Source organism: Loxodonta africana, chromosome 3 (genome assembly GCF_030014295.1).
Source record: "Loxodonta africana isolate mLoxAfr1 chromosome 3, mLoxAfr1.hap2, whole genome shotgun sequence".
Lineage (NCBI taxonomy): Eukaryota > Metazoa > Chordata > Mammalia > Proboscidea > Elephantidae > Loxodonta > Loxodonta africana.
This window is the reverse complement of record NC_087344.1, coordinates 159095882-159109506: the sequence shown is the minus strand read 5'-3', so window position 1 is coordinate 159109506 and position 13625 is coordinate 159095882.

Below are 13625 nucleotides of genomic sequence, written 5' to 3'. Positions count from 1 at the left end.
AGCCACACTGTGGAATACAATGTATCTTTTAGAATAATTACATTGGAGCCAAATCTACTGAAGAAACTATAATAAATTGCTAAATGATAAAAAGAAATCTGCTGAATAGTACACACACCCAGAATCAGTTTCTACAATGGTGTGCGAGTATCTTTATAATTGACTAGAAAAAATATCTGTAAGAATAAAACCCAAACTGATACCACTGGTTGCTTCTCAGGAATAGAATAGGCTGGATATTTTCCACTTTATGTATCTGTGGTTTTTTTGTATTTTGTATGTATATGTTACACAAAGAATGGGTATTTTTTTTAAATAATTTTTACTGTGGTTTAAGTGAAAGTTTATAAATCAAGTCATTCTCTCACATATAAACTTATATACACCTTACTACCTACTCCCATTTACTCCCCCGCTAATGAGTCAGTCTGCTCCCTCCTTCCAGTCTCTCCTTTCGTGACCGTTTTGCCAGTTTCTAACCCTCTCTACCTTCCCATCTCCCCTCCAGACAGGAAATGCCAACATAATCTCAAGTGTCCACCTGATGCAAGTAGCTCGCTCCTCATCAGCATCTCTCTCCAACCCATTGTTCAGTCCAATCCATGTCTGACGAGTTGGCTTCGGGAATGGTTCCTGTCCTGGGCCAACAGAAGGTTTGGGGACCCTGACTGCCAGGGTCCTTCTAGTCTCAGTCAGACCATTAAGTCTGGTCTTTTTATGAGAATTTGGGGTCTGCATCCCACTGTTCTCCTGCTCCCTCAGGGGTTCTCTGTTCTGTTCCCGGTCAGGGCAGTCATTGTTGTGGCCGGGCACAATCTAGAGTATTATTTTTGACACTTAAAAAAAAATGATAAAAGGCCTATACCAGTTGTATAACAATATCCAGTGTTCTGACCTTAGAAATTCACAAAGTAGTCTCACTGGCTTCTGAAAATTTAGTATTACATTCACTTCCCTTAAGGAATCCCAGCTATCTCAACATCTGCTGGTGTATTAGTTATCTACTGCAGCATAACAAATTATCATAAAACTTATCAGCTCAAAACAACAAAAATTTATCATTTCCTAATGTCTTTACAGGGTTGCTGTGAGTCGTAATCAACTCGACAGCAATGGGTTTGGTTTTGTTTAATGCCTTTGAGGATCGAGACACCAGGAGCAACTTAACTGAGTACTTTTGGCTCAGGGTTTTTGATGCAGTCAAGATGTTGGCCAGGGATGTAGTAATCAGAAGGCTTGACCAAGAATGGAGGCTCCGCTTCAAAGCTTACTCATGTAGCTGTTGGCAAAAGCATCAGTTTTTCCCTGGCTTGTGAGCCCTGGTGGTGCAGTGGTTAAGCTCTCAGCTGCTAACCAAAAGGTCAGCTGTCAAATCAACCAGCTGCTGCACAGGAGAAAGATGTGGCAGTCTGCTTTGTTAAAGATTTACAGCCTTGGAAACGCCATCAGGCAGTTCTATTCTGTCCTACAACATCACTATGAGTCGGCATCAACTCAAAGGCAACAGGTTTTTTGTGAGTGATCTGAGGCCTCAGGCCTTCACCATGAGGACCTCTCTGTAGGCTGCTCACAACATGGCTGCTGGCTTTCTCCAGAGTAAGTGATCAAAGAAAGAGATAGAGCAACCAAGACAGCAACTGAAATGGTTTTTCATAGCTTAATCTCAAAAGTAACATACCACCGCTTCTGCTGTGGGCTATTGGTCATACAGACCGGCTTAGGTATAAAGGGCAGAGTGAGAACGACACAAGGATGTGAATACTAGAAGTCAGGGATCATTGAGGGCCATCTTGAAGATTGGCTACCACAACTCAGCTTTTCCTCACTCCCTTTTTCTCCTACCTGTCCAAGTTCATGTTGTTGTTGTTGTGTGCTACCAAGTCAATTCTGACTCAAAGTAACCCTATATGACAGAATAGAACTGCCCCATAGGGTTTCCTAGACTATAACCTCTATGGGAGTGGATCACCAGGTCTTTTCTTCTGGAGTGGCTGGTAGGTTTGAACACCAACCTTTCGGTTAGCAACCAAGAACTTAACCATTGTACTACCAGGGCTCCTTTCCAAGTTTATAGATCTTCTAAGAACTTATAAAATCCCAAATCTATCCTTACAGCATCACAGATCTATTTACGGTTCCTGGAACACCCAATCCTTCATGAAAAGAAGGGCTAACAGGAAACTCCAGTTCATAGGGCCCCGACATTTTCCTATAAACAAGGGAATTTTGTTTTCCCTAAAGTACAATGATTGAGGTAGTTTGCAGAAACTGCAAGTGTAAATAATTGATTAAGGAGAAAAACATGAGTAGTAACCAGGAGCCTCATCAAAAATTCCTTCAACAAGAGGTCATGTCATTTGCTCCTACCCTGCAGCTCAACCTTTAATCTTGGCAAGTCAGGACAGCCATCGCTTCTCCCAAGTGGAAATTTCCATAAGCCATGGAAACAAGGAAGTGGCAATGCTTGCCAGCTTATAGATCAACCAATAAAGGCTACTAGAATCATCTGTTACAAGAAAATATTAGAAGGCAACTGATAAAATCTGGGGGCTAAAGGACATCTTTGCAGAAGAACAATAAAAGGTGCTTCAATGCAGGGCATATCTGAGAATTTGAAAGAGAATTTTGACCTGTGGATGTACCTGTTTGCAAAAGAGTATACTATATACCTGGGAGTATAATTGAATGGTATTACACGGTGTAGTTTAGGCTCAGCCAAACATTGATTAAGTCTTTCATAACATGCTTGCAAATATGGTGGTGAAATGAAAGTAAGAGTTGATTCATCATAGGTTGAGCAATCTTAATGCAAAGAGCGTTGATTAAATCATTGATGTCAGCTTGGAAGAAGTTAACATGCCTCAGGGTTTTGAATTTGGCCTTGTCTCCTTCAGCAGTTTTGTGAACTACTTGGACAAAAATCAAAGAAAATATGCTTATTATTATTTTCAGGTATTATGTAGTTAGACAGGAGAGCCAAGAAGTTGAATAATGAAATCAGAATTCCCAAAGGTCTTCTGCGGGCTGGAATGATAGGCCTGAATTCCTGACATGAAAATGAGCAGGGAGCAGCATAAAATCCTACCCAAGTACAAAGTGGGAGAGACCTGGCTCAACACCAGTTTATGCAGAAAAGGTTTAAAGTAAACCACAAATTTAATATGAGTCAGCAGTTTGCCAGGTCTGTCAAAAACGCAAATGCAAAAAAAAAAAAAAAAAATTAGTCTGCGTTGTGAAGAATATAGAGCTCAGAACCAGGGAGATCTTGATCAGATAAACCCCACTCTGTACATGTGTGGATTCCTGAAACAGCTGAGAGATTCTTTGATGACCATGTGTACCATTCTCCTGAGTCACCAATCTAGTAATTCCATCAAAAAGAAAAAAGTAAATGTATTTATTAATTTCTTTACTCATTCAAGCAATATTTTTTAGAGTTGGAGGAAGGGAATGTGTCAGGTACTCTGCTAGAAGCCAGGAACACAAAGATGCTTGGAACACAGACCCTGAAACTTAGAGTCTGGGAACAGGGGTATGAGGGATGTGGTAGGCAGAATTCTAAGATGGTCCTCAAGATTCCCAGCCCTAGGATACATATACTTTCCCCCAGGTATTCAATCAAATACTAGTATAATCACGTCTATGAAGGGATTTTCCAGTGAAATGAAGGGTGCAAATAAACTAAAAAGCCAAACCCACTGCCATCGAGTTGATTGTGACACAAAGTAGAATTGCCCCATAGGGTTTCCAAGGCTATAAGTCTTTACATAAATTTGAATAATAGTGGTATTAACTAGTCTTCCTTGTAGGTATATGAATATTATCCTATCACTGACAGTGTTGTATTGCAGGATAAATCTTGAAATGTTCTTTTTGACAATGAATGCAACATCATTCCTCTTCAGTTTGTCATTCCTGGCATAGTTGACTGTATGACTGTCCCATTCAAAATGCCCAATACCAGTCCATTTCAGCTCACTAATGCCTAGGATACTGATCTTCAAGCATTCCATTTCATTTTTGATAACTTCGAATGTTCTTAGATTCATACTTCATATATGCTGAATATTAATGGCCTGTTTCTTCTCATTTTGAGTAGTGCCACGTCAGCCAATGAAGGTCCCGAAAGCTTAACTCCATCTACATCATTAAGGTCTACTGTACTTTGAGGAAGCAACTCTTCCCCCATCATATTTTGAGTGTCTTCCAACTTGAGGGGCTCATCTTCTGGCACTGTATAAGACAATGCTCCGCTCCTATTCATAATGTTTTCACTGACCAATTTTCTTTAAGAAATCTATTCTATTATGAGCAAATAACCCAAGAAGCTGGACTATCTGAAGAACTCATCATTGGGGTTGAAGGAAGACTCATTAACAACCTTCCATATGCAGATGATACAACCTTGCTTGCTGAAAGTGAAGAGGATTTGAAACACTGATGAAGATCAAAGATTACAGCCTTCGGTATGGATTACACTTCAGCATGAAGAAAACAAAAACCCTCACAACTAGTCCAATAAGCACCATCATGATAAACAGAGAAAAAAATGGTGTTATCAAGGATTTAATTTTCCTTGAATCCACAATCAACACTCAGTGGAAGCAGCAGTCAAGAAATCAAACGACATAGTGCATTGGGCAAATCTGCTGCAAAAGACCTCTTTGTTGCTGTTGTTGTTAGGTGCCATCGAGTCGGTTCGGACTCATAGCAACCCTATGCACAACAGAACAAAACACTGCCCGGTCCTGAGCCATCCTCACAATCGTTGTTATGCTTGAGCTCATTGTTGCAGCCACTGTGTCAATCCACCTCGTTGAGGGTCTTCCTCTTTTCTGCTGACCCTGTACTCTGCCAAGCATGATGTCCTTCTCCAGGGACTCATCCCTCCTGACAACATGTCCAAAGTATGTAAGACGCAGCCTCGCCATCCTTGCTTCTTAGGAGCATTCTGGTTGTACTTCTTCTAAGACAGATTTGTTCGTTCTTCTGGCAGACCATGGTATATTCAATATTCTTCGCCAACACCACAGTTCAAAGGCGTCAGCTCCTCTTCGATCTTCCTTATTCATTGTCCAGCTTTCACATGCATATAACGCGATTGAAAATACCATGGCTTGGGTCAGGCGCACCTTAGTCTTCAGAGTGATGTCTTTGCTCTTCAACACTTTGAAGAGGTCCTTTGCAGCAGATTTGCCCAATGCAATGAGTCTTTTGACTTCTTGACTGCTGCTTCCATGGCTGTTGATTGTGGATCCAAGTAAAATGGAAATCCTTGACAACTTCAATCTTTTCTCCGTTTATCATGATGTTGTTCATTGGTCCAGTTGTGAGGATTTTTGTTTTCTTTATGTTGAGCTGTAATCCATACTGAAGGCTGTGGTCTTTGATCTTCATTAGTAAGTGCTTCAAGTCCTCTTCACTTTCAGCAAGCAGGGTTGTGTCATCTGCATAACACAGGTTGCTAATGAGTCTTCTTCCAATCCTGATGCCCCATTCTTCTTCATATAGTCCAGCTTCTCATATTATTTGCTCAGCATACATATTGAATAGGTATGGTGAAAGAATACAATCCTGACGCACAACTTTCCTGACTTTAAACCAATCAGTATCCCCTTGTTCTGTCTGAACAACTGCCTCTTGATCCATGTAAAGGTTCCTCATGAGCACAATTAAGTGTTCTGGAATTTCCATTCCAAAGACCTCTTTAAAGTGTTGAAAAGTAAAGATGTCACTTTGAGGACTAAGGTGCACCTGATCCAAGCCACAGTATTTTCAGTCATCTCATAGACATGCAAAAGCTGGACAACGAATAAGGAAGACCAAAGAAGAATTGATGCCTTTGAATTATGGTGTTGGGAAGAATATTGAATATACCGTGGACTGCCACAAGAACAAACAAACCTTAGAAAAGAGGATGGCAAGACTTCATCTCACATAATTTGAACATGTTATCAGGAGGGACCAGTCCCTGGAAAAGGACATCATGCTTGGTAGAGAGTCAGCGAAAAAGACTCTTGACAAGATGGATTGACATGGCGGCAACAATGGGCTCAAACAACAGTGATTGTGAGGGTGGAGCAAGACCAGGGGGTGTTTTGTTCTATTGTACATATAGTCACTATGAGTTGGAACTGACTTGATGTTAGCTAAAAACAACAACAACAAATCTTTCCAGAAGCAGGCTGCCACATCTTTCTCCTGCAGAGTGGCTGGTGGGTTCAAATCCCTGATCTTTCAGTTAGCAACGGAGTTCTTAATCACTGTGCCACCAGGGCTGGTTCCAGATAAGTTGATCTTAATTTAAGGTAGGCAGACTATCTGGGTGAGTCTGATCTAATCAGATAAGCCCTTTAAAAGCCAAGCACCTTCTCTAGCTAGTGGCAGAGGAGAGAATCAGAGATTCAAAGCATGAGAAAAATTCAACACACCTTTGAAGGCTTAAAGGTGGAGGAGGCCATGTGGTAAAAAATGAGGGAGACTTCTAGAAGCTGAGAGTGACTGCCAGCTGACAGCCAACAAGGAAACGGGATCCTCAGTCCCACAACCACAAGGAAACGAATTTTGCCAACAACAAGGTTGGACAAGGACTCCAAGTCACAGGAGAGAACCGCAGCCTCACCCAACTCCTTGATTTCAGTCCTGTGAGACTCTGAGCAGAGAATCCAGCTACATGGAGCCAAACTTTTTATTTAGCCTTAAAAACCAAACCCATTGCCACTGAGTCGATTCTGACTCAGAGACCCTATAGGGCAGAGTAGAACTGCTCAATAATGTTTCCAAGACATAGGTCTTTATGGGAGCAGGCTGCCACATCTTTCTCCCATGGAGTGGCTGGTGAGTTCAAATCACTGACCTTTCAGTTAACAGCCAAGTGTTAACCACTGCACCACCAAGGCTCCAGGAAACGAATATGGGGGATAAGTGCTATGACAGAGAAAAGTTGCCATGAATTTTGTTGGTTGTTGTCATGGATTGAATTGTGTCCCCCCAAAACGTCTGTCAACTTGGCTAGGTCTTGATTCTCAGTATTGTATGATTGTCTACCATTTTGTCATCTGATGTGATTTTCTTATGTGTTGTAAATCCTGTAGCTATGATGTAATGAGATGGATTAGTGGCAGTTATATTGATGAGATCTACAAAATTAGATAGTGTCTTAAGCCAATGTCTTTTGAGATATATAACAGAGAAGCGAGCAGAGAGACACGGGGACCTTAAACCACCAAGAAGCAAGAGCCAGGAGAACAGCCTGTCCTTTGGACCCAGGGTCCCTGCTCTGAGAAGTTCCTAGTCCAGGGGAAGATTGATGACGAGGACCTTCCTCCAGAGCTGACAGAGAGAAAACCTTTCCTTGGAGTTGAACACCCTGAATTTTGATTTTTAGCCCACTAGACTGTGAGAGAATAAATTTCTCTTTGTTAAAACCATCCATTTGTGGTATTTTTGTTATAGCTGTACTAGATGACCAAGACAGTTTTCACCTTGGGATCCATTCCTCCTTCTCCCTCCTAAGTGAACTTCAATATTGTTTGCATAGCAGCTCCTCACCCATATATTCATGTCCCCTAACTATACTCCTGGCTCCAAGAATGGGGCTGATTAGTCTAAAATAGGGTTTCTCAACCTCAGCCCAATTGACGCTTTGGGCCAGATATTCTTTGCTGTGAGTGTTGTCCGGTGCACTGTAGAATGTTTAGCAGCATCCTTGGCCTCTATCTACTAGATGCCAGAAGCACCACTCCCTGTCCATGACAGTCAAAAATGTCTCCAAATATTGCAAAATGTCCCTGAAGCAGGGAGGCAAATTCATCCCCGGTTGAGAACCATTGATCTAACTCCCCCACCTTACTGATGATTGGTTCAAGAGTGGGCATGGACCCCTTTGAGTCAATGAACTGGAAAGAGAGATTTCATTGGGATAGCTAAGGACATCTTCCTCAGTCTTCAGAGAACACTACTCTAAGTAACCCCCTTTATTTTTCCCTGAAAGTCATTGTACCCAGAGGTGAGTAATGGAACTGCTGCAGCCATCTCAGACCCAGCTTGGGGATGAGGCCAACACACAGAAGAAAGCAGAGCCAAAAACACAAGAGGAAAATGGAGCTGGGCTCCTGGATGAAGCTAACCCTGAAATCCATCCTACCTCTTAACTTCTGGTTATACAAGCCATTAACATCCAAGGTTGTAGCCCTGGAAACTCTACGGGCAGTTCAATTCTGTCCTACAAGTCAGAATTGACTTGACCAGACATTACGCTATACACTTGGACAAGTTACCTCATTTAATGCACGTCGTCACCAGATAGGGTTGTTGCTGTTCAAGTCAGCTTCGAATCATGGCATCCTTACGTAATAACAGAACAAAATATTGCCTGGTCCTATATCACCTTCATGATCATCGGCATGCTTCAGATAGATAACCTAATTATACCCATTTCACAAAATGTTCTCTTGCAGCTTAAAGCACTTAAGTAACCTGATTAAGGCCACACAATTTATTGAAGAGTCTGAACTCACTGAAGTCCTTGTTCAATCAATACACATTCTACCTCCCAAGACACCAAACTACCAACTTTCTCCTTTCTCCTTACCAGCCCTAACCAAACCCAATGCCGTCAAGTCAATTCCAACTTACAGTGACCCTATAGGACAGAGTAGCCCCATAGGGTTTCCAAGGCTATAAATCTTTACAGAAGCAGGTTGCCATATCTTTCTCCAGCAGTGCAGCTGTTGAGTTCCAATCACCAACATTTTGGTTAGCACCAGCATTTTAACCACTGCACCAACAGGCAGGGCTCGCTTTAGCCAAAGCCAAAAGTCCTTTAAAAATGAGCTCATGCAAATCATCCTCTCTAGTGCCCGCTCACCGGTTCCGAAGATGTACTCAGCTATGCAACATGTGGTATTAGAGTCAGCAGTTAATCTGTATCGAGTGCTTGCTATAAACCAGAAACTTCTAAGCACTTGGAATTATTAATGCATTTAATCCTCAAAACAATTCTGGGAAAACACAACCAAACCCATTGCCGTTGAGTTGATTCCCACTCATAGCGACCCTATAGGACAAAGTAGAACTGCCCCTATAGGGTTTCCAAGGGGCAGCTGGTGGATTCGAATTGCCGACCTTTTGGGTTAGCGGCTGAGCTCTGGATGATTGCATCACCAGGGCTCCAACCCTGCGAGGTAACTCTTATTCCCCTATTTCTAGGATTAAAAAACAAAACAAAAAATCTAAGGCACAGGAAGGTTAAGAAACATGCCTGAGGTCACACAGTTATAAGTGGCGCAGCTGGGATAAAGACATATGCAGTCTGGTCCTAAACCCAGCATCTTACTACTCTGCTTCTGATTCTTGAGCATCTAGTATGTTTCAGGTACTGACCAGGCCCTCTGCATACGCTTTGCCTAATCTCCACAATAGTCCTCCCAGAGAGTTATGTCCCCGTATTTACAACCTGAATCACAGACAGACTAAATAAACTTGCCTAAGATGTTGGTTAGCAAGTGTAAAAGTTCAGGTTCCACCAGGTCTATGCTGTCTTCTAGGCCTGGTGACCTGCTTCTGAAAGGTCACAGCCTGGAAAACCCTATGGAGCAGTTCTGCTCTGCACACATGTGGTCATCATGAGTCAGAAGTGGCTTGAAGGCAACTAACCACAACATGCCGTTCTGTAAAGTTATTTACTTTTTATGTACAAGTTTTTTGTTTTGTTTTGTTTTGTTTTGTTTTGTTTTGTTTTGTTTTGTTTTGTTTTGTTTTTATGGCTCCAACCAGGTTCTCTGCTCCATCCTCCCAGGACCTCTCAGTGAGCCAGATAGCCCAGGTCTCTGTTCTGGGCATGGGTAGGGGACAAGGGAGATAAAAGAAGGTGGAGGCTGCCAGCTGCTACTTCAAACAAAATATATCCACATTCACAAAGGCACCGGAGGTGGTTGCCTAGCAACAACTTTCTGCCTTCTCCATCCTGCTCCACCCCAGCCTTACCCACCACACATTATACGCACCCCTTTCCCCCCCAGTGCCCTCTATGACATCCTGCTTCAGGGCTGCCTTTGTTCATTTAAACCTGATTCTCTGGGCAAAAGCTTGCAGCTTGCAACTTGCAAGGAGTCCAGGAAGTATACAATTTGTATTGCAGATTGCCCTGGGACCAGTAAAGCAGAGCCGTCTCCCCTGCCTAGCCCATGCCTTGGCACCTGCGGGGTATTTAATGCTGCAGGAAGGGGGGAAGGGAGAAGGCATGCCAAGCTCTTTGTCATATCCCTGAAGGTTTTAAAAAAGAGTTTTGTTTTTCACATATGTCAGGTCCTTTAAATAGTTGTTGGAAATAAATGGTTGCTTGGGATAGAATTAAAGTAGGCTGTCTGGATTTCTTCTTTCATCTTATCTCCAAGGCTTGAAGTTAGTCTCTTAAATTCAAAACTTATCTCCAGTCCAACCAATCCAAAAAGGCCTTGGGGCTATTTTTGTCCTAGTGTCTTAAGGGGAGGCAGGACAAGGCAGAATACACAGCTCTCTGAGTTCTTCTCTCCAGCCCAAATGCAAGACAAATAATGGTAGTGGAGCCACAGAAAAGTCCAAAAGCTTCTGACTTTGTGGTGAGGTGATGCTGATCTGACATTCAAGGCTACACTATAACTTCCAGGGGTGCATGAGTGGTACAAACAATTTGCACTTGACTACTAACTGAAACGTTGGTGGTTTGAATCCACCCAGCCGTGCCACAGAAGAAAGACCTGGCAATCTACATCCTTAAAGGCTACAAGCAAAAAAAAAAAAAAACACACCCATGAAGCTCAATTCTACTCTGTAACACATCAGGCCACCATGAGTCAGAAATGACTCAACAGCAACAGGGTTTTAGGAGTCCCTGGGTGGCCCAAATGGTTAAGCACTGAACTACTAACCAAAAGGTAAGGGGTTCAAACCCACCCAGAGGTGCCTCGAAAGTAAGACCTGGGGATCCACTTCTGAAAGGTCACAGCCTTGAAAACCTCATGAAGTGCAGTTCTACTTCACACATACGGAGTTGTCCTGAGTTGAAATCATGGCAACCAACAATGCGCACATTTGCCTTCCTGGGCCCATTCCTGTACAAAAAAGAAGAAAAAAATTATATTTTATGACTGCACTGGCATAATGATGAATATACCAGACTGGATTAATTATTATTTTTATTATTATATTCATTTTTTTAAATATTAAGATATTCTTGTGACCCCTGAAAAAAGCATGGGTCCAAGGCACTGTGCCTACTGTGCCTGAAGGCTAGGATGGCCCTGCTGAGAGCAAGCCTCCACACAGCAAGTTCCTGAGCCACTGGTGCCCAGGCCTGTGCTCAGAATCTTGAGGCTAGGAATAAATGTAAAGTGTGGTCCCTGCACTCAAGAGGCTTCCAGTTTAGTGGGAGAGAAAAATAAATACAATAACTACAACCTCTGAACCGTAGGACTCAGCTCGACAGCCACCAAGGAAGTCACCAAGGCCTCTTCTTTGATTAACTGTATTCCCATTTAAATAAGTAATAAGTTTTTAGAACACAGGAGACTGAGAAAAATGCAGAGAGGTGGGAGGTGACACCGGCAAACTTGGCGATGGATCGGATGTTGGAATTTTGATTTTGGGGTTGGGGATTTGGGTAACCATCTGCATAGACAGGAACAACTTGGAGGAGGAGGCAATTGGTTCAGTGTTGGGCAAGTTGAGTTTGAGATGACTTTGGAGAGTAACAACCTAAAAGACAGAGACTGGGTCTGTTTTACTTTCCACTAAAGTCTCATCTCACAGAACAGAGCCTGAAAGTTCATATGTACTAAAAAGATATTTGTGGGTACAAGTGGAGAAATCTAGTGACCAGTTGCCCTTATGTGCCTGATGCTCAGAACAGAGACCTGGGAGTTGTAGTGGGTGCTGGCCCCTCAGCATTCACTCTCTTTTCCAAAAGTTGCTTATGTGAACACCTGCAGCTCTCTGCCAACTTCTGGGTCAGGCACAGACTTGGCCATGCACAGGGCAAGTTGAAATTGCCAGAGAGTTAATGCCTCCAGAAATACCCCTCAATAAATGACATACAGGAAGTTTGTAAACAAGTATCTGTTATGGGTTGAATTCCGGCCCCCAAAAATATGTGTTATAAATCCTAACCTCCATGCCCGTGATTATAATCCCATTTGGGAATGAGTTTTCTATGTTATGTAAATAAGACAGGATTAGAGTGGAGTGTGTCTTAAATTAATCTCTTTTGAGATGGAAAAGAGATAAAACAAGCAAGCAAGAGAAGAGAGACAGGAAAAGAGCAATGCCAAGCCACATGAAGACAGCCCAGGAGCAGAAGCTCAGAAGACACAAAGACCTTCCTTCAGAGCTGACAGAGAAAGAAAGCCTTCCCCTAGAGACAGCACCCTGAATTTGGACTTCCAGCCTCCTAAACTGTGAGAAAATAAATTTCTGTTTGTTAAAGCTATCCCCTTGTAGTATTTCTGTTATAGCAACACTAGATAACTAGGAATTTGGTACCAGAAGAGCGAGGTGCTGCTCGAATAAAAACTTACAAAGTGGAAGTGGTTTTACATTTGGGTAACGGGTGAAGGCTAGAAGAGTTTTAAGGTGCCTAAAAGTAAAGAGACTGTTGGTAGAATTATTGACATCAAAGGTAATTCTGCTGAGGGCTCAGAAGGAACTGAGGAGAATTATAGAGAAAGTCTCTATCACCTTGTAGAGTACACATGGCACCAGCAATAGAATGGTGCTAGAAATGTGGATGTTAAATGTGCTTCTGGTGAGGCTTTAAAAGAAAATGATGCACTTGTGATTGGACAGCAGAGGAAGGGCAATGTGTTTTATGCAGTGACAAAAAACGATTGAATTATGTTCAAATGTTTGGTGGAAGATAGAGCTTGTAAGCGATGAACTTGGATATCCGGCTGATGAGATTTCTAAGCAACGTCTTAAAGCGGCCATGTGGTTTCTCCTTGCCACTTATAGTAAAATGTGAGAAGAAAGAGATGGACTCAAAAATGAACTGTGCAAAATGAAAACAAAACTTAAAGATTTGGAAAATCCTGTTGTGCAAACAAAGGACACATGTCCTAGAATGCTCACCAAGGATGTGGCTACTTTTGTAGACTGATGGATGTAACCAAGTACCACAGCATAGACTGAAGGGGAGAGAAAAAGAACAAAAGGAAAGAACATTCTCTGCCTCTTGGAATTCTGCAGGCAGAAAACAGGCCAAAGGAGCTACATCTGTTACCTCCAAGAAAAGAAAAAGATCATCCTGGAGCAGCTCGGAGATCAGCAGAACAGTTGGAAGGAGGGACTTCTAGGTTTCAAAGGGTGGGGCCATTGTCTCCTGGGTCTCAAAGGGTGGAGTCACAGCCTCCCAGGTTTCAAAGAGTTGGATCTTTGCCAACTCAGTTCTGGAGTGTGAAGCGGCCATTAACGTGTGTCATAGGGATTGGGTCACTACCCAAAGCTGAGGGGGTGGGGCTGTCATGCCCAAGGGGCAGAAGAACAGGGCCTGCTGAGGCCTGCTGGGGCTAAAGGGGTCAAGTCACCACTCATACGGACTAGGAGAATGAGCCCACCTAAAGCCAAGGGAGCAGAGCTGCCATCCCAGAAGA